This window comes from Orycteropus afer, unplaced genomic scaffold (genome assembly GCF_000298275.1).
Source record: "Orycteropus afer afer isolate SDZICR_OR568_19922 unplaced genomic scaffold, OryAfe1.0 scaffold00042, whole genome shotgun sequence".
Lineage (NCBI taxonomy): Eukaryota > Metazoa > Chordata > Mammalia > Tubulidentata > Orycteropodidae > Orycteropus > Orycteropus afer.
Window position 1 is genome coordinate 8,960,291 of NW_006921629.1, and position 27,462 is coordinate 8,987,752.

Sequence of the window (27,462 nt, forward strand, 5' to 3'; positions counted from 1 at the left end):
AAGGAGCGGCGTGGGTCTCCCGCGATCCGCCGCGGATGAGGTCCCCGGAGCGGACTTCGAAAGAGTGAGGGCGGGAGTACGGGATCGAAGGAGCCTGGGGAGCTGTCACCCCCTCCCACCTGTTGTGTAACCCAGCACTCCTCGCCCTTCAGCAATAGAGGGGAGAGCTCTTTTTGGGGTGCTGCCTCAGCTCCCCGACTGGCTGCTTCCTCTGTCGGTGCTCTCCATCTGGGGGAAAGTCCTTGGAGCAGGAATATACCACCTCGGGGACATCCTGAGGCCGTTCCCTGCGACGGGGCCTGGGGGTGGGACCTGGTGGAAAGGGACACTTCGGTGCAGATCTCAGTGGGAGCCTTTTAGATGAGGGAACTGAAAAGCCCCGGCTCAGCAATCTTTCCTGCAGCCTCATCACCACCCCCACTCCCAACCCCCCCCCAAGAAAGAAAGAAAAAAAAAAAACACACTTCTCGGGTTCTCTACCCCCTAGCTCCCAAATCTGCCGCGATCATGTGATTGCTTTTGCGCCGCCGCTGGGGATGTGTAACTGATCAGTGGTACTTCCTGGGGGCTTGCGCCAAGCTCTGAGCCGCCTCCTCCTCGCCTAGATGGTGACACCTTGTCCCTCCACACCCCTCCGGTGAGACATCTTCACCAGGAGGCGCTTTCAGGGATTTGGAAAGAAGGCCCTGTTGGCCCCTGAGGAAAATAGGAAGTGGATCGGCCATTCCTAATCCACTCCAGTGGGACTCTCCCGGTACCTTTCAGTGTCTCCTGAAGCGCGCAGGTTGGGGAAGGCAGGAGAAACAGGTTCTGGTTCTGGACATGGGCTCCCACGGGAAAAGATATTCCTAAGGGTAAGCCTGCCTCAAGCTCCTTGGTAACCGTCGTATCCGGGGTGGGGTGGGGGCTTGAAGAAGGATGATGCTTTAACCTGCGTTCTTGCCGGGAGGCTTTGCCAGTACCCAGCACCCAGCCTCTGACCGCTGCATCCCCTTTGGGTCGCCGTCATCCCCGATCCCTTCCTCTCCTCCTCCCCCCCCCCCCCGGAGCTTTCCTTGTGAAGGTTCACTCTGCTTTGGTTTTCAACATCAAAGGGGCAAAACTGGATCCCTGGGCGGCCATCCTGCGCCAAGCCCAGCCGCTCCATCTGCTCCTCTCCCGGCAGAGGCCAGCACCACTGGGTGAAGGTCAGGGCCCACGGCTGTGTTGCGTGCGCGCGCACATGTGTCCGCGTGAATGGGGATGCACATCTGTTCAGAGCCCTGCTGCAGGTCAGCCCCTGACCTAGGAAGGATTAGTGACCTCCTCTTAACTGTGCTCCTGCAAATAAATAAGTCATAGCAATGTCTCATATTCATGTGCTGCTTATGTTCCTGAATATTCCTGGCTCTGCAGACCTCTTTACTGGTTTCCCTATTTCCCAAAACGTGGAATCGTAGAAACCCACCCCTGGCTTTCCCTCCGTTGCCCTTCACCCCCCCCCACACACACACTCCCACTCCCAATCTTTTCTATTCCTCTCCCCCACCCCTTCCCCTGGAGCTGGGAAACAAAATTGCCTGAGGCGGCCTTGGAAATTCCTGACTAGAAGGAAGGCGCGACCAGAAAAGGGAATTAGGCCAGGGCCTCTTTGAGGGTGCCTGTTAACCAGCCCTGACTCAGGCAAGCTGATATCTGACCTGTGTACTCTGAGTGGCTGCCTTGGCCTCTGGGCTTCTGGTGGGCCTGGCAGTGACATGAGGAGTCCCTGCTTCCTTCTCCAAAATGGCTTATTTGAGAGCCATGGCATGAGGCCTCCTGGGGAGGTGCTGTGCAGTCATGTTTGGGCTGTTAGCCATGAAGTTTCCTCTTGTCAAGAGCCTAAATTAAAACAAATACCCAAGCTGGCATTTGCCTGGCAGAATGGTTTTGTGGCTCCCAGAAGAAGTCCTTCTGCCTCTTGGGAAGCTATTTGCTTGTAAGGCTCACAATCCTGGGGTGTCAAGTCCCCACAAAAGCCAAATCCATCAGGACTTGTAAAGGACTTTACCCAGTGATACGTGAATCATCCAGTAATAAGCATTGCTCTTGGTAACAGTAGTAATAGCATCTCTTGCATACCTACTGTGTGTCAGGCATTGTGCTAGGCACTTGCCATTCATTCTTTCTGAGCTTCATAACTCTGCAAGATGATAGTCGGTGCTCCATTTTGTAGATTAGGGGAGAGAGACCCAGTAAGCTTACATCATTTACCCAAGGTCATATAACTGTTAAAGTGATGGAGCTAGAATCTAGGAGCTAGAATCTAGATCGTACCCTTAAACAGTAAAGAGGACTCTGAATGTCACCTGGATACGTGTGAACAAATTCAAGGCTTTGGAATGTCGTGGAATAAGGGCATCTGTGTCTTTGGGTCTCTGTCCTAGAGTTCACTCTGGAATGAACCAGTAGGGTAAGTCGATCCAGTGACTCTGACCCCAACCTGTCTGCAGACTCCTGTGTCTCTTGCAGACACTGGGGAACTGGTTCTGGAGCACCCCCCCCCCCAGGTCAGGGATTCTCTCCTCCTAAGGTGCCAGACTGCCAGCCAGCCTCCTCTCACACACCTCTTGCCTTTGGAGTTGTCAGCTCATTCCTTCTGGCTCCAGCATCTGTGCCAGGAGGAGCATACTTACTTCCCTTGCAGGTTGGGGGCCATTTGATAAAGGGTGGGAAGCTGATCCCCTTCCCTGTGACAGAAGTCCTGAGTGGTTAGGGTTCCAGATGGTGATTCGTCTGACTGGAGGAGATGGGTTGGATCCCAGCTTGCAGTATGACCTGGGTCTGAACGCAGCAGGGTTCTTTGCCTTAGATAAACTGGGTGGCAGGTTCCAGCTATTTCACACTTCCGCTATATCACTCATCTCCCTATATTCATGTAATACTGTCAGCTTCCCCCTCAATGCCTTGCCTAGATTCTTTCTCTGGGGCTGGTGTGACTCTGTGTTTGGCTGTTTTCTTCTTCATCCTAGCTCCTCTATGTCTTTCTTTACCTCCTTTTCTACTAAACACTTATCTTTTCTTTGTTTTCCTTTTTATCTTGGGATTAGGTTGGATTAAATTAAATTCTGCAGAGTAACACAAAAGTTGGGGAAGGGGTCCACTGAAATTTTCTCTGTTCCTCTGAGTAGAGACAGCCCTCCAAGCAGATCTGGATTGAGTGCTCAGACAGGGTGATAATTTGGCAGCTCTTCAAATGGAAGGTCTCTAAATATATGTTCAGCAACTTTTTAAGAAGAGAGGCTGAGGGGCTGCATCTAAGGTCTCTTCCTTTGCCATTTCTGCCTGTTCCATCCTCAGCAATTCAGCCTTGACCCCAAATGTACCTACTCTACTGAGCCAAGCAAATGCCTACAGTTATTTGGACCTCATAGAAAGCAGAACATGACCATCTGTTGTTACTAGAACCTGCCTTTTGGAGCTCGCTTCCCTTACCCCAAGCAGTATTTCCAAGGGATATTTTAGTCCCTTGTAATGTTTTCATGCCCTTTATAGACTCAGTGTTCCATGCAAAGGCCAGGAAAATATTTAGGCTGTGGGAATCAAACCATCTCCAGATATCATGAACCTGCCTCAGTTTACCATCTTGTTCTTTCATTAGCCACACCAAGGACCAAGCTACCGTCTCAGCAACTTTATGAGTTTGATCAGAGCAGGTCTTTCATGCAGACTGCATTGTACCCCACACTCATCTGTCAGTTTGTCATGCTGATGCACTAGCGAACACCTGTGGATGATGCCCTTTTGTTCTCTGAACGTTGTTGTTGTTAGGTGGCATCGAGTCAGCTCCGACTCATAGCGACCTGTGTACAACAGAATGAAACACTGCCCGGTCCTGTGCCAGCCCCACAATACTTGTTATACCCGAGCCTGTCATTGCAGCCACATGTCAATCCATCACGTTGAGGGCCTTCCTCTTTCTCATTGACCCTCCGCTTTACCAAGAATGATACCCTTCTCCAGTGAATGGTCCTAGGGGACCTGGTGGGAGGCAAAGAACACAGAGTTGTCCTGAAGCTGCCTGGTTCCTGGTCTGCTCTCTGAATACCCACAGTTTTCTGAGTTGTTGTGTTCTTATGTGTCGTCAAGTTGGACCCGACTCATAGCGACCCCTCCTTGGGTTTCCAAGGCAGTATCACTATGGAAGTAGATTGCCCCATCTTCCTTCCGAGGAGTGGCTGGTGGTTTTGAACCGCCAGCCTTCTGGTTAGCAGTCAAGTGCCTTAGGCACTATGCCACCAGAGCTCCTTCTTGTCAGCACCAGCCCGTAATTGTCATGGCTGCTGGAGTCTCAGATGGGGCTGGAAGAAGAATTAAGCCATACACTCAGAGGAACTTAATTTTTTTTTTGTTATTGTAATTGTTGCTGTTCTTTGCAAAAAGAAAGAAATGACAGGAACATTCATGGAAAGTTAGCAAGAAAATACTGTCAGGTGGGTAAAGATGGAGGAATGGTGAAAAAAATCCATTCTGCCTCATTCTTGGGGATAGGATGGAAGATTTGGTCTGTTCTGTCTGAGGTGTGGTCAGTTTCCTGGGGCAAATTTGGTACCTTTCTTGGGCACTGCTCTGTAAACTGAGATTGCGATGTCTTTTATGGGTGCTGTGTGGATTAATTAGTTAACATTTCATAAAGTGCTTTGAAGAAGAGAGCTATTGAGATGTTCAGCTGTCCAGCCCGTCGTGGTCCTCATGACTGAATAGGGATTTCTGAAGGGCTTGCAGATGAGTTTGGAAGGAATTGGACACATGGCACAGGGACTGAAAGGAAGAGATTGAGTCATGTCACATTTTCAGATGGTGCCTAGTCGAGTGTCTAATGCCTAATAATAAGCCCTCTAATTTTCAATTGTATAAGTGATTGTGAGAAAGAGAACACTTCTGGGTTCTTGGCTCCCTTAACTCCCTTCTCCACCAGAAATCTATTAGCTGGTCCATTCACAAGCTTCCTGGTGTGTGGATTGGTAATTGGAGTAGCTCATAGTGGAGTTGGAGACCTCCCAGTGGAGTCCCGTGGGTTGCTAGGGTTTATGATTGGAAGACTTCACTGCCAATGTTTGTGCTGCAGCTGTTTGGCTCACCTTAGGCTGTGGAGTGCAGACCAGGAACCAGGCAGCTTCAGCATAACTGTGTCCTTTGCCTCCCACCAGGTCCCTGACTGCGTTAGGCTTAGGTGACCCACAGGGGTTGGAGTACTCACCACAGTCTACTTTATGGGGTCCTGGTGCTTTCCTCTGAGTGACTGCCTTGTACCATTGGGCTAGGTCTGCAGGCTCAATGGGCTACGTCTCTGCAGGCTTATCTGGCTCCAGAGCTGGAATAGGGGAGAGACTTTTTCTTGACTTATGGTCCCTTGCATTTTTCAGGACAGGATGTGGTCTGCTGAAGCCATGAATGTCCCTAGCTGGCAGCTAGAAAGTTCTGCTGGTTCCTGAAGCTTGATGAGAATCCAGTTCAGACCTGCAGATGGGGAAGAGGGAAGAAAGAAGGGGCAAAAGGCAGAGTAATGTACCTGAGTAGGGGTTGAGGATATATGCTCAACCCTAGCCCCAGCCCTAATACAGAAGGCATTTGGTAAAGAGTCCTTTGAGGAGGGACCATCTGGTTCTGTGACCATCTGTGGACAGGGCAGCCAGTTCTCTGCCTTCAGATTCAGACTTGAATGGGCCTTTCACTCATTTCTCTACCTCCATGTTTTATTCCTGTCTTCTCCTCCTGTCCCGTCCTTTCCCCACTGACCAGAACAGAAGAATACAGATTTACCGGATATGTAGGGAATAATAGGGTCAGCCTGGTCTTCAAGAGTCGAGGCCAATAGGGTAGGCTCTGTGGTGGCCTAATTGGTCAGATGCCATTCCCTTCTTCCTTCTCTCCACCTTTTCCCTGATACCTTCATTCCTTCTGGACCATAGGTAGATATGGCAGATGTGGCCACACATTTTGTCAAAGGTGTTTAAAGTCCCCCAAAGGCATTGAGTGGCAGAGAGCCTCAAGTGGGCCAGTGTCAATGGAAACAGGGTCCTTGCCACTCCAGGCAGCATGGCTCTTGGCCACTCTGAGGTGTCGGTAGACTCTTGGCCACTCTGAGGTGTCAGTAGAGCCGGTACTGCTGAGAAAAACCCAGGATTGACTCGGGAGCTGTGGGATTACTTGGGGCTGTTGGGGAAGGCTGTGACCATAATTACCTTCATGGGATTGAAGGGCTGATCCTATTAGTGTGATGGGCTAACCCCTTCCTCCTGGGCATTGCCTCCTGGGCAGCCATAAGTGTTTAATGGACCAAGGTTATGGAGACCAAAGATGCTGTGTAATTAAGCCCCGTTATTTTCCTGGCTGGGGGCATCCACTTCCCATAGCAGCAATTGATTTCCTCATGTGTGGTCACTGTTCAGCTGTGTGTTATTCTGAGCCTGAAGAGCCAGTGGGCCTTCTTTTTCAGTGACTCTCTCCCTCGAAGGTCCAGTTTTGGGAGAAATACCCCTTTGAGAGTTTTGGACCAGGGTGATGGTGTATCTTATTAGACCGCACCCCTAGGAATTGTTCAGTGGAACCCTGTTTGGGAAATGTGTCTGAGTTCTGCAGAGGTGCTTAGAAACCCCATCCATGGGCCTATCAGAACCACTGGACCTGATGAAAAGAAAGCCTGTTGGTCCTGCTAGGTTCTTAAAAACTGTATCTTCCCATTTAGTCTAGGAAGACTGGAAAATAATGTAACATTTAACCAACACTATTAATAGTGCCTAAGGCACTTGACTGCTAACCAGAAGGCTGGCCGTTCAAACACACCAGCCCCTCCTTGGAAGGAAGATGGGGCAATCTACTTCCATAGTGATACTGCCTCAGAAACCCAAGGAGGGGTCGCTATGAGTTGAGTCCGACTTGACAGCACATAACAACAACATTACGTGTCAAAAGGAGCTCTAGTGGCACAGTGGTTAAAGCCTTTTCCCTTTTGGCTGCTAACCAAAAGGTTGGCGGTTCAAACCCACCAGCCAGTCCATGAGAGAAAGATGAGGTAGTCTGCTTCCCTAAAGATTTACAGTCTTGGAAACCCTAAGAAGCAGTTCAACTCTGTCCTATAGGATCATTGTGAGTTGGAATGACTCCATGGAAGTGGGGTTTTATTTGTATGTTTAATGTGTACCAGATGCGGTATTAGACACTTTTCTTTAATTATCATAACCCAGCAAGGGTACCTGTTCTCATCCTGGTTCTACAGATAACAAAACTGAGGCCACAGAGCTTCCGTCACTGCCAAAGGTTTTCCAGTTTACACTGGATCTGATCACAGCCATCTGTGACTCTATAGCCCATTCAGCTTCCAAGAGCTTTAATAATTATCATCAATGCTAGATTACAGCCTCCTCTGTGTCACCACACTGGTAGGCATGTTGTATGTGTTATCACCAATCCTCAATAGTCCCTATCTTTATGAGGCAGGAATTATCATTGCTGTTTTATGGGGAGGAAACTGGGACTCAGGGAAGTAATTAATTCATGGTCATAGAGCTAGAGTATAAGCTCAGTATTGAACACAAGGTCGATGTGACTCTAAACTGTGCTCTTCTCCCATGCTCCTCCCTTGCCTTTCACAGTGGTGCCAGGGAAGGCCCCTTGGCAGCTGGTATTTCCCGGAGGTTGACTGATCTTTCGTTCATCTCTGTAGTTAGAAGGACAACTGTGAAGATGGTGTCTAGGTTCGCCCCATGGCACGCAGTGCTCTGAAAGTGCTCACCAACTGAGTTGCCTCATCGGAGGAAATCTCCCCACGGCGTTTGGAAGCCCATGACCCAACATTACCTTGTCCCTGGGATTATTGGCAAGAAAGGATGGTTGTTTAAAAAAAAAAAAAGAAAGGAGAGAGCATGGACTTTGGGGATTTGGGGATGGGGTGGCTGTGTGTGGCAGCAAGAGGCGAGCTTTCAGAGCAGAGCAGGGACCCAGAGACAGGAAAGTGGGACTGGCAGGAAGAGCCAAGCTTGCTGCACCACCCCTCTCCCCAGTTGTTTTGAATTCACCTCTACAGTTTCAAAAGGAAATAAAGAGAGCCCTGGGCCATAAATCAGGCCAGTGAACACAGAGCCCTGCCGACTGGGCTGCAGATCCGGCTGCTGTGTTTGAACTCACCCACACACAGCATGTTAATGACGAGGTGGCTCAGTGTGGAGCCGCCAGCCCCAGTCATCACACCCACTAAGGCTTCTGCTCCGGAGAGTCCCCTGCTTAGAGGCCAGTCCTCCTGGGGACGCCTGTGCTTGGGAGCTTAGGGCTCAGCAGACACCACTCCTCCTTTGGCTGTGGCCAGAAAGGCCAGATCAAGACTGGAGGACTCCTTGCACAAAGAGGTTTTTGAAAGGTTGCCCTGAGAACTAAAAAAGGAGGTAAAGGTGGGGGGAAAGGGGGAGCTCCCTGACTCCACTCTCATCCTTTCTCCTTGCTGCTCAAAATTTCAGGGGCAGTGTCACTGAGACTGCGGGCATTTTTAGAACTCCTGCTTGGATGGGTATTAGGGACCCATGAACCTTCCCCTTCAATCACTAGCTTTGTGTATGTGTGTGTGTGGGGGGGGTTGTAAAGGTGGACTTTCAGTTACCCTTAGGTCTTAGGGACTCCTCCTCCCCCTCCTCCCATCATCCTGACTCTGCTGCCCCGGCTTCCTCCCTCCTCCAGCATGTCCTGTGCCACGAAAGGAATACACTTTACATTGTGTGAGGCAGCATGCAGCACCTGAAACAAGTTCCCTGAAACAATATTTACTTTCTTTAATATTTGCAATGCACTCATAGCTTTATACCCTTCTGTTCCATTCCATCCCACTCCATTAAAAAAAAGTATTGGTCATGAACTACATTGATTTCATAACCTGTGATAAGAAAAATGCTGGACAAGATTATCTCAAAGGGCTTTTATTAGCTGTGGGGAATATAAGTTACCAAACTCCAGTCATTAGTATACCACTGTTGGAATTTTTGCCATATTCACACACTTCTGTTGTTACAGGCTTAATTTTTTTCTTCTTGATTGACTCATTGTTTAAAATGTAACTTATTTAGAAAGGAAACAAATGGAAGACCTGTGTCATTTGCAATAAATAGTTAACCTTACAAATAAGTGCTGGGAAAACTAAACAGTGTTATTAAATTCTAGTTATACACTGTTGCCCTTGGAAAGATCTAAGTCTGAGCCTCTTGTTTCTTTGTTCAAAGGGAGATAGAGCCAAGTGTCCATCAACTGATGAATGTATAAACAATATGTAGTATATTTATACAATGGAATATTATTCAGTCATAAAGAGAAATGGCATTCTGATCATGCCATGACATGGATAAACCTTGAAAATATTCTTTTGAGTGAAATAACTGAGACACAAAAGGACACCAATTATTTGATTCCACTTATATAAAATATATGGTATTAGGCAAATGCATAGAAACCAAAGTATATTAGTGGCTACCAAAGGTGGCTGGGAGGAAGGAATGGAGAGCTACTGCTTAAGGGGTACTGACTTTCTGTTATACAGGTGATGAAGAAAATTGGGAAATTTATACAACATGGTGAACATATTTAATATCACTGAACTATACACATAAAATTGGTTGATGTGGCAACTAGTTTGTTCTATATATATATTACCACAATAAAGAAAAAAAGCACTCAATTAAAAAAAAATTAAAGGGATAGGGGAAGATAGGGAAGGGATAGAGAGATTTAAAGGTTTGGCAATCTAGTTCCAGAAATCAGTCAGTGAAAACCCTGTGGAGCACAGTGATCCACCAGAACCTGACCTGGGGATGGGACCGGCCCAGGCAGCATTGAGCTTCCTTGTGCAAGGAGTTGCCGAGCGTCAGGGAGTGAGGTGGGGGTGGGGTTGCCATGAATCAGGGGTCAGCTCCCTGGCTGTGGAGCAACAACAGTACCACACAGAGACTTTGTTCACTGATAATAGGAAAGATTGAAAGGAATTAAGAAGGTAATACTTTTCTCAACATGTGATTGTGTGTAATTTAATGCAGTGTGGTAAACAGGCAGGTGCTAATCCAAGGAAATGGAGGCTCTTTTGCAGTGGTGTCCTCTCCTCCCTTCTACCCAGAGTCCTGGGCTCCTTATTTCCTGTCATGGGGGGAGGGAGGAGAGGACATGGCTATTTTCTCCTAGAGCCATCTACACTAGAGCCTGCTTCTCAAACTAATGTGCATTTGAATCACCTAGGGATTTTGTAATAGGGTGGGCCCAAGAGTCTGCATTTCTAGGAGCTCTGGTGACTTAGTGCCTAAGGCATTTAGCTGCTAACCAGAAGGATGGTGGTTCAAACCCACCAGCCACTCCTGGGAAAGAAGATTGGGCAATCTGCTTCTGTAGTGATGCCGCCTTGGAAACCCAAGGAGGGGCCCCTCTAAGTCAGATCCAGCAGTGAGCAAGCTTTCAGATGCTGCTCTCAGCTGCTGCAGGGACCATACTTTGGGTAGCAGGCTCCAGGGTCCATTCATATGGGACTGACTGTGGACTTTAGACCAAACAGGCCCTTCTGTAGATGTGGGTTCTGGCCACATGAAAAGCAACCCCTGATACACCTCTTATGAGCCCATTTCCCAGTAAAAATAAAAGCAGCCAAGCAATTGGTTGGAAACCTAATGGGTACCAGACGGGAGCTAGTTTTCTCACATTCATGGTCTCATACAGCAAACCTGTGAACAGTGTTACCCTCATTTTAAGGATGAGAGGAAAGGGAGTGCACATTGTGATTGGACAGTGGACGTTGTGATTGGACTTCCAATGGTGATTTCCTTAAAGTGGAGCGCCCAGCTCTACGCTGCCCACCCCCTTCCCAAGTGCAAAAGCTCAGGCATCTGGCCTTCCTGTGTCTAGATGAAACCTCCCCGCCCCCCTCACCCCCTGAAGGAACAACATCAGTGCTAATGGAGCAGAACACCTTGGCTGTTAATTTTCTAGTGCTTCATTGAGAGGGTTAATGAGAGACCAGCTGTTGTGCCTCCCAGCCATGTGGAAGGGCCTGCTTTTCCTTGATTTAGGCCAACAAGCATTTTGCAGACCCCATGGCAGCTCCGGATCAAATATTTTCCCCTTGGGAAGCCTGCATGGTGCCCACCTGGATGGGACAGAGAGCACAGTGTACCATCTTTTGATGTAGAACCTTTAGAAAACAAAAGCTCCCTGGAAAGGAAGGATAACACACAAATTTGATGTCCAAAAAGCTGTCTCTGACCCTGGAGGCCCAGTTGTGTGTGGTCAGCTGCCATCACATCCAGGCTGTTGTGCCTTTAGCCGATGCCTGAAACATCCTCTATTCTCCTCCCTAACCTGAGACACATCCTCTTTCTTTGTTGGCTGTGGATATGGCCAGCCATCAGCCTCTCCCTTATCGGTGGGAAATTTTCTTTCCCTGCACATCCCACCCAAACTTCTTTCAAGATCCTCCATGTTCAATGACCCTCCCACTCTCTAGTCAGACTTCCCAGCATTCCATTCTGATTTCCCAGTATCCCATATTCACGCTGCTCAGGCCAGCCTGTCTCTTTGCTGTTCCATACCAAACTTCTGTGCTCTGGTGAACTCCTGCCTGGCTTCAAGGCTCTGTTTAAGCACCACCACCTCCAGAAAGCCTAACAAGCTTGATAGCTCCCCTCAGGGACAACGCCCCCCCCCCCAAAAAGTTCAGAACACTTAACACTGCTTGCTCTGGGCTACATAATTTAGCACTTTCTTATCTATTGTTTTATAGTGTTTACTTACATTGTGTTTGAAGCTTGCCTTTTCTTCTCTGCCAGACTCTAAACTCCTTAGAGGCATTAAGCAGAATAACAAAGGTTGCTGTTTATAGCATGCCAGACAGTGTCCCAAGCACTTTACAAACAATATCCCATTTAATCTTCCACCACCCACAGAGGTCCCAACTATTTTATCCTGTTTTCTATGGAAGAAGAAATTTGTTTTCCAAGCCCCTAGTGAGATTAAGAGGAGCTCTGGTAGCATAGTGCCTAAGGCACTTGACTGCTCACCAGAAGGCTGGCAGTTCAAACCCACCAAGCCGCTCCTGGGAAGGAAGGTTGGACAATTCTACTTCCGCAGTGATACTGCCTCGGAAACCCAAGGAGGGGTCACTATGAGTCGGGCCGACTTGAGGCAAACAACAAGAAGTGAGATTAAGGAGTTCCTGGGGCTGCAGAAAGGAGCTCTGGTGGTGTAGTGGTTAAGGGATTTGGCTTGCTAAGGAAAAGGTCAGTGGTTCAAACCCACTAGCTGCTCTGCAGAAAGATGGGGCATACCTGCTTCCATAAAGATTTATACCCGTGGAAACCCAATGGAGGTTTGCAAGGAGTCCGAATTGACGCCATGACAGTGAGTGAGGGGATGCAGAAGGTTAACCTCTGTACTGCTAAACAAAAGGTTGGAGGTTCGAGGCCACCCAAAGGTGCCTGAAGAAAGGCCTGTCCATCTACTTCTGAAAAGTCAACCATTGAAAACCTTATGGAGCACAGTCCACTCTGACACAAATGGGTCACTGTGAGTTGGAGTTGACAGCAACTGTTTCTTGTTTGTTTTAGAGACTTGAAAAAGCTTCCCTAAGGTAATACCAGGAGCTCTGGTAGCATAGTGGCTAAGACACTTGCCTGCTAACCAGACGGCTGGCGGTTCAAACCCACCAGCCACTCCTCGGAAGGAAGGTTGGGCAATCCTACTTCCGTAGTGATACTGCCTCGGAAACCCAAGGAGGGGTCGCTATGAGTCGGGTTTGACTCGACGGCACATAACAACAACAACAACAAGGTAATACCAGGAGCTCTGGTAGCCTAGTGGCTAAGGCACTTAACTGCTAACCAGAAGGCTGGCGGTTCAAACCCACCAGCCACTCCTCGGAAGGAAGGTTGGGCAATCCTACTTCCGTAGTGATACTGCCTCGGAAACCCCAGGAGGGGTCATTATGAGTCGGGACCGACTCGATGGCACATAACAACAACAAGGTAATACCACCTTTAAAGGACACAGCTGAGCTCTAACCCCACTAGGTCTGTCTGGACGCCTCAGCTTGTGTTCTTCACTAGAGGCACCCCAATACCAGGGCTTTCTGAAGGAGAACCTCTCGGGTGGGGCCCGGGCATCTGCATTTTTAAAAATCTTGTCCAGTCCTATTTGATGACCTTAACCACACACCCTTTCCTGGAACACTCAATCTAGTACTGAGCCTCTGGGAGTTCCAAGGATGTTTGGTGATTGGTTGAAGGGATATGAAAAAAAGCAAATGTTCTGAGGGGCTGAAGTTGGTTGCTCTGGCACAAACCAGAAAACCCAAATGCACTGCCATGGAGTCGGATCCGACTCATAGCAACCCTTCCTTGGGTTTCCTAGGTGGTAGCACTATGGAAGTAGATTGACCAAGCTTCCTTCTGAGGAGTGGCTGCTGGTGGGTTTGAACCTCCAGCCTCCTGGTTAGCAGTCAAGTGCCTTAGGCACTACACTACCAGAGCGCCTCACTGGCCACCTGGAAGCATCATACAGCAGGGAGGAGGAGAGGGGGTGGTGACAGGAGCGTGAGTGGTGCAGAAAAGGATACTGTGCAGATCCATCCAGGGACCCCTCCTGCCCCAGCCATAACTCAGGGCCTCACAGGAAGCATCTTGTGAAAATGCAGATTCTGAGTCTGCAGATGTGGGCCTGGGCTCTGAGTCTGCATTTCTAACAGGCCCCAGGGTGATGCCCACCTACTGCTGGGGACTCCACTGACTAGCAAGGATGAGGCTCCTGTGCCTCCCTCCCTCCCCAAACCATCCTCTGAAATGATCTGATTGAGTTCCTCACTAGTCTAGCACCTCCCACCCTCCCTCCAATAGGACAAAAGCTTAACTCCTCAGCAAGGATGGAAGCCCATTGGCTCCAGCCCCACTCCTTCCTCACTTCCTGGCACTCCCTACCACACTCCAACCTTCCAGCCGCACTGATGTGTCTTCACATGTTTCTAGACACACCATAGGTGAGGATGAGGCTGAATGTCACCTCCTTGAGAAATCTCAGACTGGGGAGTGGGCTCTAGACCTACTAGACTCTTGGCTCTGGAGCGAAAAACCCTGCAGAGGTTTCCCCTTCTCTGGTTCTGTTCGTAGCAAAGGTCAGCCATGGTCCCTGGCCTTGTGGAGGTGTGGAATCAGGAGACTTAATTGTCCTGCTCTGAACATTTGTCATTTCTTCCCACCTTTGAGTAAAAATAGAACTGAGAATGACTGAAGTGAAATCCCACCTTGGAGCTGGGGAGAGGGGAGTCAGGGCCCTCCCCTGGAGAGGTGTGTTTGGGGCACTCTGAGAAGGCCCAAGACCTTCCTGTGGGAGTGAGCCCTGGGGAGGGCCAGGGGAGTCTGGCCAGGACTCCTGGGCCCACTCCTGCCCGGCAGCAGGTACTCTTAGAGCTGTGCTCACCAAGTTTTCTCTCTTGGTGTGAAAATATTTCAGGACTTGCTGAGGGATTTCCTGTGGTGGTTCCTGAGTTTTCTCCTGGGCTTTTTGCATCCAGCTTCAGGTCCCAGCCCCAAGCAGGGGTTGCTCCCAGAAAGACTTTGATGCTGCCCTGGGTGACTACAACACTGGCTGACTACAACCCCCACTGGCACCTCCTCCCCATGCCTGACTGCAGGAAGGCTTCCTGATGCTTGTTTTGGGGATCAGTAGCTCTCTCTCTCTGATTCTTCCCGTATTCAGGCTCCCTCACCAGGGCCTGAGAAGCATGGTTCAGGCTGGTGAGTGGGGCTCTGAGATCCCAGACTGTCTCCTCTTCTGAGGGGAGGAGTGCAGCTTGAGGGAGGCAGTGTGCTGCTAAGAACAAACATGGCCTTTGAGTACCTGCTGGGACAGTGACCTCAAGCAATTCATCTAACCTCTTTGAGCTTCGTTTTCCTCATCTGTGATGTGGGAGCAACCATACCAATCCATGGGTAGGGCTCCAGATTTAGCAAATTAATGGGTCAGACCTATTTAAATTTGAATTTTAAGTAAACAACAAATAAATATTTGTATGTCCCATGCAATATGTGTTGCTTCTCTGATGTTCAAATTTAACTAGGTGTCCTGAATTTTATCAGCATCCCTAGCACTGGATTATATGGGTTTTCTCTAATAGGAAGAGACCCATCTAGATGTTCCCTGCTCATTTCATTTCTTTTCTTTCTAACTTTGTGCCAGGCCCTGGCCCCCAGAGGCCAAGCTGAATGCAAACTTTCTGAGTTTATATCTGTGACATTGTCACAGAAATGTTGAGATTATTTTTATGCAATTTACACCAAAAATTATGATGTGATTAATAGAAAGAAGCCAGTGATAACACTAGTGCCTTCCTAGCATTTGCTGTGTGCCCCCCACTATTCCAAGTACTCCGTGTAGATTAACTCCTTTATTCTTCGTAATACTGAGAAGAGAACCCTCAGTGTCCTTACTTTACAGATTAGAACATAAATTAGATAACTTGCTCAAGGACACGTGGCTAATAAATGACAGAACTGGGATTTGAACCCAAGCAATCTGGCCCCTGTGTTCTTGCTCTTAACCAGTCCACTACACTGCATCTTACTACCATCTGCCAGACGAATATAACATCTCTTTAAGGTTGAGGACATGGAAACCTACTGGAATGGTTTCACAAAGCAGGTGATCATGCAGCATGCTCCCAGCTCCCAGAGGGGGCTGTGGCTTCCTGGGTTTCCCAAGATCCTTGCATGGAGAGAGGGGTCAGCCAGGCATAGAAGCTTACACTGGGGTTATACCTTCCTGCTCATACATACCTGACTGTGATGGAGACACTGGCCGTGTGCCAGCATGTCATCCAGGTGCAAGCAAACCCAGCACCTTTCTTCATGTTTACTGAGACACTGTATGAAGTGAACATCCCTCAGTGGACCAGGGGTCCAGGCCTGTGTGCGGTCCACAGCTACAAGTGCTAATTCCTGGTCCAGTCCAGACATATTAAATCACAAATGATTGTGTCACAATGTGACATCTTTCTTCTTGGGAATCTTTGTGGTTTTTTTCCCTTCGTAAAATGAATGCATACTGTTATTGAGGATTAGAAGGAAGAGAACCCATGTCCCACTGATCCACCCCCTAAGAAGAGCTCTCCTCTCTGTTGTCAAGGCTCTGGCCATGCTGCCCCCCTGAACTTTCCTGGCAGAGGTTAAGAATAAGAACCAGAGTGTGATGGGAACCTCCAACAGCCCCATGTCCCAGCACCAAACCTGATGCCTGTGCCAAGTGGAGAGAGGTTTGGGAAACCGACAGGTGACCTCTCCCCTTCTCTGAAGTCTCAGCTGCCTCCTTCTCTCGAGGCCATCACATGCTGACCTGCCCCTCATCCCAACTCCATCCCTGAAACAGCAGCTGTGCAAGTGCCCATTGTTACAAGGGGCTACCCTGGTAATCAGGGCTTGTGACTAGAGAGGTCACAGTTTCCTGAGTGCTCACGTGGGTAACACTAACAGCCCTACTTGGCCTAAAGCCCAGACTCCAACTCTTCCCCACCTCTTTACTCACCACATGCCTCCCCCAGGCCCAGTTTCTCAGTGTTGTGGTCTTTTTCCATTTTCCTAAGGTTAACTCGGGTTAATTCAAAGAGAAATCTGAGACCCACAAGCTTTGCCTGTTGTCTCCGTCACCAGCTCCTTCCAGTTCTTTGCCTTCCTCCTTTTCCTTTTCTCCCATGCCTTCCCTCAAGTCCCCAAGGGGCTGCTCAGTTAGATCTTGTTGGGAGGCTGCTGGCAGAGAGGCCGTGACTCATCCATTAGGAGACCAGAGTTCCCTACCCGGTTATTGCCTGCTGTATCAGGCAGGGTCTGGCAGGAAAGAGATGACATGATCAGACTGGGGAATCTGGGCAGAGTTTAGTATTTGGGGGACCCCCTGGGTAGTGCAAACCATTAAGCACTTAGCTACTAACTGCAAGGCTGGCCGTGTGAACCCATGCAGAAGTGCCTTGGAAGAAAGGCCTGATGACATCAGCTTCTGAAAGGGCACAGCCTTGAACACTCAATGAAGCAGGTCTACTCTGCACACAGGAGTCTCCATGAACTGGAATAGACTCAAAGGCAGCAGGTTTTGTTTGCTTGTTTGGGTAGTTGTGAAGCTGACATTTGATTAAATTCATTACAATGTGTAGAAAATGCCTGGCCCATACCAAAAAAAAAAAAAAAAAAAAAAAAAACTGAACCAAACTTACTCCCATTGAGTTGGACCCGACTCATAGCGACCTCTCCTTGGGTTTCTGAGGCGGTATCACTACAGAAGTAGATTGCCCAATCTTCCTTCCAAGGAGTGGCTGGTGGATTTGAACTGCCAGCCTTCTGGTTAGCAGTCAAATGCCTTAGGCACTATGCCACCCAACTGCCATTGAGTTGACTTCGACTCGTACTGACCCTTTAGGACAGAACAGAACTGCCCAATAGAGTTTCCAAGGCTGTAAGTCTTTACAGAAGCAGCCTGCCTCGTCTTTCTCCCACAGAATGGCTAGTTGGTTTGAACTGCCAAACTTTTGGTTAGCAGCTAAAATGCTTTAACCACTACATCACCAGAGCACCCATTAAATGCTACTTTCTGCCCTTTCACAATGCATGTGACCAGAGGCACCATGGACCCAGGACCCCAGGGCTCTGTTCTGGAAGGTGTTTGTGTTCTCACCTGGGGTCCATCTCCTTGTCTCCTCTCCTTTCAGCCCCAGAGACCTGTTCTCCCTGGAGAGCCCCTTTCCCCACTTTGCACCCCTCAGCAGCAGGCGCTCTCAGGATCCTGCAGTTCAGGGACAGCACCCTTGACAGCAGTGCCAGGGCCACAGGAACCCTGTCCTCAGCTGAGCCAGGCCCTGGAGTGGCTCCCATGAGGCCTCACCATCATTAGCCTGTGGCCAAGGACATGCAAAAACATCTAATATTAATGATAGTGATCCTTGATGCTTTTTTTGAGCACATGCTGTATACAAGTGCTGTTCACTTAATTCCTTGGACTCAGCACATGACAGGAATAACATTTGAATATACTTGTTTTCCTTTGTATTTTATTTCGATGCATTATAAACATTCTTCGGAGAAGCGTCTTTTGTTTGCTTTACCACGCTAACATGTCCCAGGCACAAAAGACCAAAGGGTCCCTACTTTTCCCCAAAGAACTGTGAGATCCTGCTTCCCTGTACACAGAACAGAATTTGGCCTCTTCCGGGCAACTCTGGGCCATGGCCAGGGGGTGGCCTTCACTGAACAGGAAACCTGAGTTCTTATTCTAGGAAGCCACTCCCTGCCTGTGCAGCCTGAGGCGGGTCCTCGGTGCTCTCCTCTGTAAAGTGTAAGTGTTGGTCTACCCTCATTCGTTCGTATTCCAGTTGCTGTTGAGTGGACTCTGACTCATGGTGACCCATGTGTTTCATGATAGAGTGGTGCTGCATAGGGTTTTCAATGACTGTGGACTTTCAGAAGTAGATTGCCAGGCCTTTCTTCTGAGTGCCTCTGGGTGGATTCAAACCACCAACTTTTTGGCTACAGCTGAGCACTTGACCAGTTACACCACTCGGGTGTCATATTACATAAACAAAAGAATACAAAACATCTAGGTTTGGTTTTTAAGAAGAATAACAAGACGAATATTCCATTTGCCCTCCCTTAAGCATAAAGAAGGAGTTCTGGTGGTATAGTCCCTAAGGCACTTACTTGACTGCTAACCAGAAGGCTGGCAGTTCAAACCCACCAGCCACTCCTCAGAAGGAAGGTTGGGCAATCTACTTCTGTAGTGATACCGCCTCGGAAACCCAAGGAGGGGTCACCATGAGTTGGGTCTGACTTGACGGCACATAACGACGACAAGCATAAAGAACATTTCCAGTGCCTGAGAGAAGCCACTGGGTACCTCTCCCTCACTGCACCCACCAGCCCCTGGAGGCAGAGGTAGCCACTGTTTTGAATTTCGTGTTAATTATTTCCTCCTTTTCTTTTAGAGTTTTACTGCATGTGCATGTATTCCTAAATAATGTAACTGTGGGGCTTTGCTTACAAACATAAGTAGAATCATAGTATAAGGATTTTTCTGTGACTTGTTTTTTTCCTGCTTAAAATTGTTTTTGAGTTTGCTCCATATTCTTGCCCTATTGCTCTAGATTATTCGTTTTCAAAAGAAAAAGAAACAGCCCACAGCCACCGAGTTGATTCCAACTCATAGGGACCCTATAGGTCAGAGTAGAACTGCCCCCATAGGGTTTCCAAGGCTATAAGTCTTTATGGAAGTAGACTGCCTCATCTTTCTCCCACGGAGTGGCTGGTGGGTTCAAACTGCTGACCTTTTGGTTAGCAGCTGAATGTTTTAACTGTTGTGCCACCAGACCTCCTATTTGTTGTCAAAGCAACATAGAATTCTATTGTAGGAACAAACTACAACTCATTTAGTAGCAATAACGTTACTCCTACATTTTTGGACAAAATTCATAATTTACACTGCAACGCAGTAGACACACACACACGTATGTGTGTGTGTGTGTGTGTGTACACATATAACTGAAACAAAGCTTCATAAAACTGGCGGTTCAAACCCACCAGCCACTCCTCAGAAGGAAGGTTGGGCAATCCTACTTCCGTAGTGATACTGCCTCGGAAACCCAAGGAGGGGTCGCTATGAGTCGGGTTTGACTCGACGGCACATAACAACAACAACAACAACCCTTAGTAGGTAAGATTTTTGTTTCCAATCCATTCCAAAAGGTGGCCTACCAAATTGATTCCATGACCTATTAATGGGTGGACCAGCAGTTTGAAATAACACAGGGCTGAATGTGCCCCAACATGGGTTCCCCTCAGAGGCCCAGGGCCCCCCCATCCCAACACACACAGAGTTCTGAACAGTGACAAGCATGGTGGAATACTTCCCTTCCCTCTGGCATAGGCTGGTGGGGATACCGTTCTTAATTTGGGTCCCCACAGGGTTCTCATTGTCATGCTTAGGGTCATGCAGGCACCAGGCATGTGATGCCCCTAATAAGTGTCTTTTTCTTCTGTCCCTTGACAGCCAGCAGTGGTCCGTGGCTCTGGGTCTGGCAGGCAGGCACTGGACACAGCCCTGCTGCTCACACTGGGACCTTCTGCCTGCACACCACATGCCTTAGGACCACCATGCCTGCCGGTTCTCATTCTTCCATCTGCCCCAATTGTCTGCTTCTCTCTGCTCCTGCTGGGCCGTGTTCTAGCTGTGGCTTTGTCCTTGTGGTTGTTGTGTCTCACGGGCTGTGGCCTGGGAGACCAGACCGAGGCTTGTTAGATCTATGTGTGTATTAGCACTACTGATTTAGTCAGGTTGCAGGAAGGAGGATGGGTCGTGTCTGGGGCCATATTACCTGGATCTGAAGCCTGACCACTCAGCAGCTGTGTGACCTTGGACAAGACTCTTGATCTCTCTGTGCTTCAATTTCCTTGTGTGTAAAATGGAAATAAGAATAGTACCAACCTCATGGGGTAATGTGAGTATGTTGTTGTTGTTAGTGCCGTCGAGTCGCACCCGACTCATAGCGACCCCTCCTTGGGTTTCCAAGGCAGTATCACTACGGAAGTAGATTGCCCCATCTTCCTTCTGAGGAGTGGCTAGTGGATTTGAACTGCCAGCCTTCTGGTTAGCAGTCAAGTGCCTTAGGCACTATGCTACCAGAGCTCCTAATGTGAGTATAAAATGAGTTAATTTATTAAGTGTAGGCTGTTGCTGTTATTACTAAGCCAAGCTGTACATGAGTGCCTGAACTCTATCTTAGTTTTCCTTGTGTCTCTGGACTTGATAGCTGTGTTGGTAAGCAGTTGAAACACATGATGAAAGGAAGTTGGAGCTGGATAAAAGTGCTGGTTCTGGAGTCAGGCACCTGCTTTCTGATCCTGGCAACACCATTAATTAGCTTTGTGGCTGTGGGCAAGTTACTTAACCTCCCTGTGCCTCAGTTTACTCATTGATAACATGGTGTAATAAAATAGCAGTTAGGAGCCCTGGTGGCACAGTGGCTAAAGCACTTGGCTGCTTACCAAAAGGTCGTGGTTTGAACCCACCAACAGCTCGTAGGAGAAAGACGTGGCAGTCTGCTTCCATAAAGATTTACAGCCTTGGAAACCCTATGAGGCAGTTCTACTCTCCTGTAGGGCCACTATGAGTCTAGAAGCAGTGAGTTTGGTTTTGGTGGGTTTATCCCATAATTAAGAAGATTAAATAAATATAATTCACTAAAGCATCTGGGTTCACCTTTCACTGGCTTGCCCAGCCAGAAAATCAAGAGGTCTTAAAAAAAAAAAAGAAAGGAACAACATGAAAAGATGTTTATTTTCTCATAGGGCGCTGTTATCCTGTGATAGGAGCAGGTTCCCTCTCAGCCAAGGCACAGTCTCAGAGCTGCTCCATTCATGAGCCCACTGCGGTCAGAGGCCCAGGCCCCTCTCTCCCTCCCAGTACACAGAGTTCTGAGCAGTGACCAGTATGCTGGAATACTTCCCTTCCCTCTGGCATAGGCTGGTGGGAATGGGGATCTTACTTTGGGTCCGCACAGGGTTCTCATTGTCATGCTGGGGGTCATGCAGGCACCAGGCATGTGATGCCCCTAATAAGTGTCTTTTTTTCCTGTCCCTTGACAGCCAGCAGTATCCACCTTACCCACTCGATTCTTGTGAGAGGATGCAACAAGGAGGGCAATGGTGTGAGATGTTTCCCAGGGCACGTGGGTCATCTTCTCTCCCCCACCCTCCATATTTGGTCAGTCAGAACCACCAGTCTCCCACAGCACCCCTTCCAGCTATCTTAGGGCTTCCCTAAAACCAAATCAGATCAAGTCTCCCTCCTGCTTAAAGCCCTCTCATGTCTCCCCATTGCCCTCTGGGAGGGGTCCCATTGCTTAGAATAGGCTACCAGATCTTGAATGGCTTGGCCCTGCTGTCTTCTCCAGCCATATCATTCCCTCTTTGACCTCCTTGCACTTAGACCTTCTGCTTTAATTTCTGACCCCTCAGCGTTCCCCAAATACCATGTCAATTCTTGCCTCTGTGCCTCTGCATATCTCCTTGCCTTTTTGCTTGCCTGATGAAGTCCTTCGAACCAGTTCACCACCACCTTCCTCAAGCAACCTTCCCTGATCCCCAGTAGCATGTATCACTTCTGATAATGCTCAATGCCACGTAATCATTCAGAGCACGGTTTCTAGCAGACTTCCTGGGTTGGACTCTTGCCCACCACTTATTAGCTGTGTGCTCTTGGACTAGTTACCTAACCTCTCTGTCATTCAATTTCCTCATCTGTAAAGTGGGGACTCCAGGAGTACTTACTTTGTTGTGAGGATTAAGTGAGTTAGTACGTATACTGGGCACATGGTATATATGTTTATCTGTTCCTCAGTATAAACCCCATCAGGGCAGAGGCTGTATCACTTTGCCCCTCCCAGTTATGACCCTGTTGCCTGGTATAGTGCCTGGCACATAGTAGGTGCATATTAGATGTCTGTCAATTAAATGAAGAACCACCTTTATCTTCCTTAGAGAAATTCTATTCTGATCCTTTGCCCCTGTGCTCATTTTTTAGTTGAATTGTCTTTTTTACATTTTTTTAATTGAAATTTTTGTATTTTTTTTTTAATTATCGAATTGTGAGAGTCCTTTATATATTCTAGATACCCCTTATCTGGGGTTACGTAAATACTGTGATTTGCAAATATTCTCTCCCATTCTGTGCGTTGTGTTTTCACCTTCTTAATGGTGTCCTTTGAAGCACACATTTTTCACTTTGACAAAGTCCAATTTATCAGTTTTTTTCTTTTGATGCTGATGCTTTTAGTGTCATATCTAAGAATCTTTTACCAAATCCAAGGTCATGGAGATTTACTCCTATATATTCTCCTAAGAGGTCCCCCCCATCATCTTTTCTTTTTTAAGAAAAAAGAAAACATGTATTACCAAAAATTTGCATTTGCAAGCACTCTTAAGGGTATAACTCAGTGACATTAGTCACATTCACCATACTGTGAAACTGTCACCACTATCCACTTCCAAACGCTTTTCATCATCCCAAACAGAAACCTGGATGCCTTAAACAATGCTTAGAAAGACTCTTATAATTTTAGCTCTTTTGTTTAGGTCTGTGATCCATTTTGAGCTATTTTTTTTAAAATATGGTGTGAGGTAGGGGTCCAACTTCATTCTTTTGCATGTGGCTATCCTGTTGTCCCAGCATCATTTGTCGAAAAGACTTTTCTTTCCCCCACAGAATGGTCTTGGCACCATTGTTGAAAATCAGTTGACCTTAGCTGTCTGGGTTTATTTCTGGCCTCTCAGTTCTATTCCATTTGAACTATGTGTCTGGGAAGCCACCTGCAGTTCTAACAGTTTACCATCTGTGTCCATCTTCCCTTGGCAGTCCTGGAGGCTCCCTTGGGACTTATTACTGGAATATCCCACAGCAAAACACCATCTCTCGAACAGCCCCTGGAGTTCATCACGCCCCGCATCTGTCAGGATGATCACTGGGAAGATCAAAAATGACTGCTCCCCAAGGACACTTGTGGGAGGGAGCCTCAGAGGTGTGCTTTCCCTCCCTGCACCTGCACACTTGCACACCTGCACACCTGCACAGGCGCACATCTCCTCCTCCCAGGGCAGGCCTCCATGGCAGGGTGCAAGGTCCCAGGGCAGTAGCTGTTTGTGCAGCTCCTGATTGGGTGGATGCCTTTGATGCCGGGCAGGTAGGAGGGAGCAGAGGGGTGGTGGACTGTAGGGGTGGAGAAAGGAGCAGGGCCTGCAGGAGGGAAACATTCCTGGCACTAGAGGAATCTTCACCAGGACAGCAGCCTTGGGAGGCAGAGCCCTGCATCCATGGGTAGGCGCCGGAAGGCTCTAGAGGGACACTAGCACTGCCAAGCTCTCATCCCAGCATGGCTTCCTTCCCTGTTCCCTTAGGATGTGAATGAAGGGTAGGTGGGTGGAGTGGGTGGCTTGCTCTTCTCCTTTCTGAGTGCTTGTTCCATGAGAATGGGGGACGTGGAGGTGGGGGTGGATCTTGGCTGATATCATCTTTCTAGGATTGTCATCACACATCTGCCCTAACCAGTGAACAAGATTCCCCAGAGCGGCCAGAAAACCTTACAGAGTGGGCTGGCGATCTGAGAGAATGGGGCTCGGTAATGTCATAGGGAGATTTTAACTTCCAGGAACTTAAGGGCTCTTTAATGCAGCAAAGGGTTAGAGCACCACTGAGCAGAGAACTGGGATGCTGCACCTGTTGAATTCTGAGAGCTGAGTTGCCTGTGGGCTGGGGGAAGGTGAGGTGCAGCTCAGAAGGCAGGGAACGGGCCACGTGGTTGGAGAGATACCCAAGGTACAGTTTGTCTCCCCCTCCCCCAGATCTCCTAAGGCCTTGGAGATGAATCTTCTAGAAGTGCCAGCTATCACTGCAGTGAGAGCCACTTCATTAGAGAGGTAGGAGAGGGAGCCACTGCTCACTTTAGGGCCCACATCCCTCAGATCTGAGGGAGCAGAACTGGGGGGCAGAGCAGCGATTTCTATAGGCCGTGTGCCCATCTCCTCCCTCTCCATTTGTTCTCCCCCATTTGCTGGCCCCAAGTGGGAACAGAGCCTGGTAAGCTGAGTTGGAGCTGCTCACTGCCTGAGAATTGCATCAGCCCCGCCTGGCAGGCTGGAGCGGGAGCCTGTTGCTATGGTGACCACCGGGCTTCAAATAGTGAAAAGGATGAGTTAGTCTCAGTGTGTGGCTTTCTTAAATTTTTGCACTGTGATAGGCACACACTCTGGTGGGCCTGTATTCCCAGCCCTTCCATGGGAGATATGCCATCTGCATAGGTGGGCGTGACGGGGCATCAGCTCCAAAAGCTGTGTGGGCATTGGCTAGGGTTGTCACAAGCAGCCACACCAGGCCTATGTTACACTTGGTTCAAGGGGCCTCCCTTGGCCCTTCTGCCTAGTTTTGGGGCTGGGGGCATTTAAGCAAGTAAACCAGATCCTGGTAGAAGAGAGAGGGCCAGAGTGAAGCCCATCACCCAAAATAGAGGGCTGCTTTGAATCCTGCCAATAAAACCTGCCCAGACTATGTTGTAGACTTGCTTAAGCACTTGACAGGACTTATCATCTTGCTAGAAAACAGATACCATGGCCAAGCCAGCACAAGACCTTGGTTCAGATTTCTCCTCTCATCTTTTGCCTGCAATGAGGAAGGGGGTAAAAACTCTCTGTTCCAGATGCACTGAGCACTTGTTATATGTCAGGCATTGCAGTAGACACTGTCATAGCATTTTATTGTATTCGTACTTCTATCCTGGAGAACAGGTAATGGTGTCCCCATTTTGCAGAGAAAACTCAAAAGACCAGAGAGTTTCAGTGACTTGTCTAAGAAATGAAACCTGAATCTTTGGGCTTTATATTCTGTGTTCTTTTGGATTCTAGATGCCCATGAAATCAGGAATTCTTAGGATGTGCAGTAAAGATATACCCTGTACATCCTCTGGTGGAAAAAAAAAACATCACAGCAGTGTCTTCCCAGGGGAAAAACAGAGCTTCCATGCGGGGAATGGTTGACTGAGACTATTTCTGACTTCTGAAGGGAAAGAATGAGAGGTACAAGGATTGATGGGGTAGCCTGTGGACAGAGGAAAACCCAAGAAGCAGTTGGTAAGGTCACATAGGACACAGACAAATCCCAGAGTTGGTCCATAGACTGAGTTTTGAATTTCTGCTTGGGGTCCTCTGGGAATTAGGACTAATTGTCATATGAGTTTGCAGCAGAGACAAGTTCAGTGAACTGGTCCAGGGTAAATAAGATACAGAACCAGAGGAGAACTGGGGCCTCTAGAGAACCTGGCAAGTATTAAGCTATGACTCAGCTGACCTTCCAAGACACAGTAATTGTAGCTTAATGTTTCCATAATCTGAACCATCTTCTGGAGGCAGTGGTGGTTCAGTGGTAGCATTCTCACCTTCCTTGAAGGAGACCTGGGTTTGATCCCCAGCCTGTGCATCTTAAACACAGCCACCAGTCGTGTATCTGTGGAGGCCTGCATGTTGCTATGATGCTGAATAGGAGTCAGTGGAGTTTCCAGAGTAAGACAGCTTAGGGAGAAAGGCCTGGAGATCTCCTGCCAAAAATCAGTCAACGGAAACCGTATGGATCACAACGGTCCAATTTTACTGTGCATGAGCCCATGGTTGGGCTGACACAACCACAGACAACAACAAGCACTGTCCTGAGCCCTTATGTATGTTCAGGTATTTATATTAGGCATATTTAGGTACAAATGAGTTTTCCTCCTTTCAGTAACCCTGTGGTTTTGGGTGCTATTATTATCGCATTTTGAAGATGAGGACATGGAGGCACAGAGAGGTTAAGTGACTTGCCCAAAGTCACAGAGCTGTAAGGGGTGGACCTGACATTCAAGCCTAGGCAATCTGGCTCTAGAATACAGTTCATAACCAAAATGTTCTACTGCCACCACTCTTGTGTGCATACACATGCACACAGTACACAGGAGGGGTGTGTGTGTGTGTGTGTGTGTGTGTGTATGGAGCTCAAGGATGCACTTGTGAGCTGCCATGTGTTGATGGCTGAGGCCCTGCATGTTTGCCCAAGCCCAAGGAGACCTCTGTGCTGGGGTGTGTGAGTGCCTCTCCTCCTTCCCTCCCTCCCTGCCTGCCTGTGTGCCTCCCAGGAGGCTGGGCACTCTGCCACCTCTGGTTAAGAGATGTAGAGGATATTGTTGACTGTGTAACTGGATTGCTTGCCCAACCCCGTTGAAGGACTCCAGGCTCCCAGGAATCAAATCTGTGGCTGAGAGTGGACAACAACCACAGGAGGATCAAGCAGTAGAAGTGGGAGCACAGGTGCCATGGTGTGTGGACCATTCTCTTGTGTCTCTTTTGGTGCTTAGGCCACCTGTGCACTGCTCATACAGGGTGCCACTCTTCCAGCTCCTTCAAAGACACCAAATAAGTTGGGCTTCCTCTAGGACTCTTTCCCAGAGCCAGGACTGCCAGAGAAATAATGATAATATTACAATATATAAAATATATAATATATAAAATAAATAACAAAACTCACTGCTGTTGAGTCAATTCTGACTCATAGTGACCCCTCCTTGTGTTTCTCAGGCAATACCTTTACAGAAGTACATGGCCCAGTTTTTCTTCTGAGGACTGGCTGGTGGGTTTGACCCGCCAGCCTTCTGGTTAGCAGTCAAATGCCTTAGGCACCACCAGGGCTCCTATAATATGTATAAGCAGAGATATATATTTATACAATATATATACTATAGAAATAATATAGGAACCCTGGTGGTGTAATGGTTAAGTGCTCAGCTGCTAATGGAAATGTTGATGGTTCTAACCCACCAGTGGCTCTGCAGGAGAAAATATTTGTCAGTCAGCTTCCAAAAAGATTACAGTTTAGAGTACTATACTGGGG

General features: G+C 48.3%; 1 protein-coding gene across 1 annotated transcript in view; it reads left to right on the forward strand.

Moving 5' to 3' along the window:
• The window catches only part of ABR (ABR activator of RhoGEF and GTPase), a 184,278-nt gene that overhangs the window by 220 nt on the left and 156,596 nt on the right, over nt 1-27,462 (forward strand). The window lies entirely within an intron of this gene.